This window comes from Alexandromys fortis, unplaced genomic scaffold (assembly GCF_014885135.2).
Source record: "Alexandromys fortis isolate MF-2015 unplaced genomic scaffold, M_Fortis_MF-2015_v1.1 scaffold_24, whole genome shotgun sequence".
Lineage (NCBI taxonomy): Eukaryota > Metazoa > Chordata > Mammalia > Rodentia > Cricetidae > Alexandromys > Alexandromys fortis.
This window is the reverse complement of record NW_026067906.1, coordinates 8,616,153-8,622,152: the sequence shown is the minus strand read 5'-3', so window position 1 is coordinate 8,622,152 and position 6,000 is coordinate 8,616,153.

Genomic DNA, 6,000 nt, shown 5'->3' with positions numbered 1-6,000 from the left:
CAGCAGGTTCCATGTTTTTAAAATGGTGATATTTTGATGTCATGTTTTGTTCCTTAAAGTTTCGTATACAGAATTTCTATTTCCCAGTGGAACGGCACAGGAGACGAGGCCTTTAAGAGGTAGTTATGTTTATGGGAGGCCATGCGCGAGGAGTCCCAATGTTGGGATTAGTGTCCTCATAAGCAGTGTCCTCATAATAGTCCTGTTTTAAAACTTTTAAGAAAACCTCCATGTTCTCTCTCTCTCTCTCTCTCTCTCTCTCTCTCTCTCTCTCTCTCCCCCTCTCTCCTCCCCTCTCCCTCCCTCCCTCCTCTCCATCCCTCCCCCCTCTCCCTCCCTCCGCCCTCTGTCTCTCTCTTTCTGTTTTCATACAAATTTTATATTTTTCCTTTGACTAGTTCTGTTAAGAATATTTTTGGGGGGTGGTCCAAATGCTTAGTGAGTGAAGATGCTTGCAGTGTGAGTTTAATGACTTAAGTTTGATCCCAGGAACCCATGTATACGTGGAGGAGGGAACTGCTTAATACACACACACACACCACCACCACCACCACCACTGTATTATTAATGTATGGATCTGAGCAATGGAAAAGACCAATAATGTGTAATAGTATCCCATATTCTTAGATCATACTTTGAGGATTAGGAGGGAAGGGAGACCTGTTTGGAGGGTGCCATCAGATGAAACTGAACACAACCTAAACATACACTATAAAGTAGGAGTCTGAGAAACCGAGTGATACCCTAGTCAGTTCATCATACTGTATCAAAGTACAAGGTGGGTATTTTATCAACGATGGAAGTTCATTCTTCAGTGTGTGGAGTCTCGTAAGTCCACGGTTCTGACTAGACTCGGAGCTTGGTAAGGACTTGTCTCCTGATTTATAAATGATGCCTGCTGGCTGTGCTATCACAAGGCAGAGGAGGGCAAGACACATGAAGCCTCATTTACAAAACTTAATTAGCATATATCAATTATGCACAGCAATGAACTTCATTATGATGTTTTCATATGCAATATTATAGCTCAATCACGTTCACCCACCTGCTACGTTTTTTTTTCCTTCCTCGCTCCCACCAATCCCCTCCCTTCTTGCCCACTAAGCTCTTCTTCTCTCGCTTTTTTTTATTTTCATTTATTTTGCTGATCCAATGACTTTCATTAGGGTCGTTTACAACACAGGCATTTTGAAAGACGATGTGTTTTGTTTTATATTTCGGATGCATATGGGTGCGTTGCCCGTAAGTATGTCTGTGCACCATGAACATGCCAGGTGCCCGTGGCGTGCAGATGAAGGTGTCAGATACCCTGAGACTGGAGTTACATATTGGTGTGAGCTGCTCTGTGGGGGCTGGGACTTGAACCTTGGTCCTCTGGAAGAGCCAGTGAGTCTCACCACTGAGTCATCTTTCCAGCTTCACAGGAACACACAAAGAATTTTGTTACTAGGAGCATGTGTGCCCTAACAATAGTCATGCCACCGAAGAAACTCCCTCTCCTCTCCCATCAGTCATAAACGTCACATAAACCCTCTGAGAGGGCTGAGGACCCATGAGACACTCTCCTTCCAGAATAGGGTGTTGATGGGCCCACGAACCTTCTTATTTATTTATTTTTACCCCCACTTCACGAACTCCTTCTGTTACTACTCTCCCTATCCTTCCACCTCCTTGCACCCAACTTTGAGTGCAGCGCACAACGTCTGTCTGTGCTCTGTGCACTACCATATAGATATCCATTTCAAGATTTAAAGAGAGAGAGAGAGAGAGAGAGAGAGAGAGAGAGAGAGAGAGAGAGAGAGAGAGAGAGAGAGCGCTCTAGTCACTGGTAAGAAGTCCTTTATTCAATAGGACCCTGGGGGCTTATATACCCAACAGTCAAGTGGGCCAACAGGTGAAAACCTTATCCTCTGATCCTCAAGGCCAAGGCAACACGCGCTCGTGAAGCAGAGCTGGTAAACAACTTTGACACAGCTTTCAGTAACTCAAATCAGAAGGAAAGTAAAGATCTCTAGCAGGGAAGACAGCTGGAGGCCAGGACTCCAAATGGTCCCAACATTTGAGATTAATTTTTTCTTTTTTTCCTGCATAGGTCCAGCTTATATTGTCCAGCTTTTCTTGGAAACAGAATCTGCTCTGGCATATGGCCAACTTATCAGGGGACGCACCGGCATACAACAACTATCAAATGTCAATAGTTGCTCAGTTAGTGATGTGATTCTGTTGCTACCTTCCCATCTCTACGCTGGGACTTTTGTCTGACTGGAAGTTGTTCGGGACTTTTGCACGCTGTCACAGTGACTGTGAATTCGTGTGTCATTCTTCCGGTGTCTGGAAAACAGCTTCCTTGATGTCATCAACTCTCCCAGACTCTTCCAGTCTCTTCACCCCCCTCCTCCGCATAGATCTCTGAGCCTTGAGGGAAGGGACTTGATGTGAACGTTCCGTTTGGGGCTGAGGACTCTCCAGTCTTTTATTTTTGTCCTCTGTGATGAACACAATCTTATAGAGATCTTAGGCAGGTAATTACAACTGCCGTGAGTTCAAGAGTTCAATCGCCACGCTGTTCCTGGAAGTCTGTCTCCTGTACACCGCCCACCACATTCCTCCAGGTCCTACAGTATTTCAGCCTTTTCTGAGACATTTCCAGAGCCTTGGCAGGGGTGTCATAGATGTCTTACTTACATCTGGGCATTCGACAGTCACTTATTCCCCATGCTTTGACCAATTATGAGTTTCTATAATCATCACTTATTATTGTTTAAGCTTCTCTGATCAAAGCTGACAGCAACACTAATTTAGAGCCATAAACAGTTATTTAGAAGGCAATTTGACAGACACATCATGTCCGTTTAGCAAAACAACAGTAAGTAGTTTTGTTACTAGGGACTATGACATTCTCAGCCACAGGCTTTTGACCAGGTTTATACTCCCAGATGTGAATTCCTTCCTGGGGAATAGGCATCAAATACAGTCGGAAAATGGCTGGCTACTGCTATAATAGACTTGCCACTCTTTCAATAGTGGGCTCATCCTTCTTGAGTGATTGGTATAGACACAGGGTCAACAGGAGAATATGAGTCTTGATGCCAGGTGGTCTGCCCATCACCTTCCAGCTTTGTGAGAGCTCACTAGCAGGGAAGGAACCTCCAAGACCGGTTCCAGCTTGGTCTCTCTGGGTCCTACAACCAAGGCTTGTGGCTTTCTCAGCAACAAGGTCTTACCAACTAGTTCTGGAAGACTACCAACAATAGGAGTGATTTGGCTGTATGGCTTTTTAGGAGGGTCTCCATGTCTCTGTGACCAACAACATACAGAGAGGTAACCCAGTCCTCTATTTTCAGTTAAGGAATGGTGGTTTCTGGGAGCAGCTTTATTTACCTAGACAGGAAAACTCCATTCAGCTTTCAACTTTTTTTTTTGTTTTATGAGCATACCAAGTATCAGAATGATGTATGGCTTTTTCATACACAGTATTAGTTTTGGTAGACCTACCCCCTCACCCCCCCTCTCCTTCATCTCCCTGCTTCCTTTTTTGCTTAATCCTTTCTACCCCATGTATTCTTCCTTCCAGTTTCATATTGAATACACTTTACTCCCCTGTTTTAAAAAATCTCTTCCCACATCATGGGTCTCTACTTACTTTTGTATGGTTTACACATACTAAGCATATATGCACATATAAAAAAGTTAGGAGGTTGGATCCACATATTAAAACATGAGATATACCTCTTTTTGAGCCTGAGTTACTTAACTGGATATGGATATAATATTTTCCAATCTAATAAATTTCCTGCATGTTTAATAATTTACTTTTTCTTTATGGATGAGTGATCCATTGTACCTACGAACTTCATTTTCATGATCCATTATCCGTTTTATTTCCTTGCTTTTATGAAGAGAGCAGCAATAAACGTGGATGTGCAATTACCTTTGTGGTTCCATAGAAATAGGGAAATATTAGAAATATCATGGTATATAACCATCATAACAACCATTTAAGATAGTTTATTTATTTTCTCTTTTTCCAGATGAGTACACCTCAGTCACAAACTGATTGGGAAAGTGCTACACACCAGAAACACACACACGAGTAACAGATCGTATTTATGATTTAGGAATGCACACATGAATATATGACAGCCACTAGCAAATAAAGAGACCGTGAATTTTAAAAACAACGAGGGGTTTATGGAAGGGCTTGGAGAGAGGAAGGGGAAAGAGGAAATGATATAATTATAATCTTAAAAATAATAAAAAAAGAAATCCGCAAAATTGGAGTATGAGCCATTGCAGACTTTGATCTGAACAACAAAGTCATGAGCACTGCCGTGTCTCCGTTCATCCTGTCAGTAGATGGAGGTCTCCATGAGGCAGATCATTTAACTGTAATTTTCTGCATTCAGGTTCTTAATATATATGCAAACATATACCAGGCATATACAGTTAAAAATTTCGAAGGCAACATAGAATTGTGTCCCTGCTATGGTTTCTTTCTACCAATATTTGTAAGTTGTTTAGCTCTAGCTGTCCTGGAACTTGCTCTGACCAGGCTGGCCTTGAACTCAGAGACATTCACCTTCTTCTGCCTCCCGAGTGCTGGGATTAGTGGCATGCGCCACCACTGCCTGGCGATATCACTCTTTATACATTGTTTTAATCCACAAATCTTTAGATCCATAAAACGGCAACAGATGAATATGAAGAGTCTTGAATTTTCTGAGTTGACAACTTTAAATTTCACAAAAGATAATCAGGTGTATTTTGTAATATGTGAATAGCATTTCCCTCAAAATGATTAAAAAAATCATGGATGAGATAAGCTTTTCTGCCTTTTCTTCACATATTTGCATGCACGCTTGAGCTTGGCTTCTCTACTCTTACACTGTTTTTAGTTGTGTTTCAGAACACAGATAGTCTGCCTTTTTGAAGATCAAATATAAGTACATGTACCTTTAGAAAAATTCTGTGTTATACATACAATTTTAAAGAAAATTTGCATACTAATGAGATTTTATTTTCATATAAAACATTAAATTGTAACCCCACATTGGATGCTGTAGAACACAGAGAATCCTCGTGCGCTTTTCAGGACTGGTATCCTGATTTTGTAATCGTCAAAGCTAAGGAGGACTTCTCATATAAAAACATAATACAAAATGGCAGAAATACATTTAGGACCATTTTAGAAATTGTTGAAAATTTTGTCTTAAACCCAAGCCAACCTTATTTAAACTATTATTTTATGAAACTCAATTCAGAAACTTATCCATCATTTAAAAGTCAAACCTTTTAATTTAATACAGTACAAAGATACACTAATTCGATTCTTAAATAAGGGAGAACGATGGTAGGAAAATATTTAAAGTGTTCGGTTTCCCTTAATTACCCCATTATGTTTCCAATTACACCACTACGTTTCTCTAAAAGCAGATAGAATGGCATCTTCAGCAAAAGCACTGCAGCTCAGCACATCTTCTCCCGAGTCTGAGACGTTAGACAGAAGATACCATGTGTCTGAGCCACAGAACACGAAGAAGTCAAGCTGGTATGCATCTAGCTTTCAAAGTGCCAAAAGGTGCCACGTAAGCTATGGGAGAAGAGTCACCATCAAATATCCTTGTGAGTGTTGTGAGCTATGATAACGACTGGCGTGGTACAATCACGGGTGCAGTTGTGACATGCACAACATCGGGACAGCTAGTCACTTTCTGATTGAACTTAGGTCCCACTCCACAGGTTGAAACCCATACTTGACACCATTATTAGGCTAAAAACCTATGGCTAGACAGGCCATAGACCCTTGGCAAGGACTTATTATTATGCTGTTTAATGAACACAGCCTTAAACCAACGTCTAATAACTTACTTTTGTACCCACAGAGCAATGAATCTCTCAGCCCTCATTGAGTAAGCTTCTATTTGCATTAGATGGTGATTAACATGAAATGTTTTTAATATAATGTCCAAGGAAAACCTCTGATTTAAAGAGAAGCTAGTG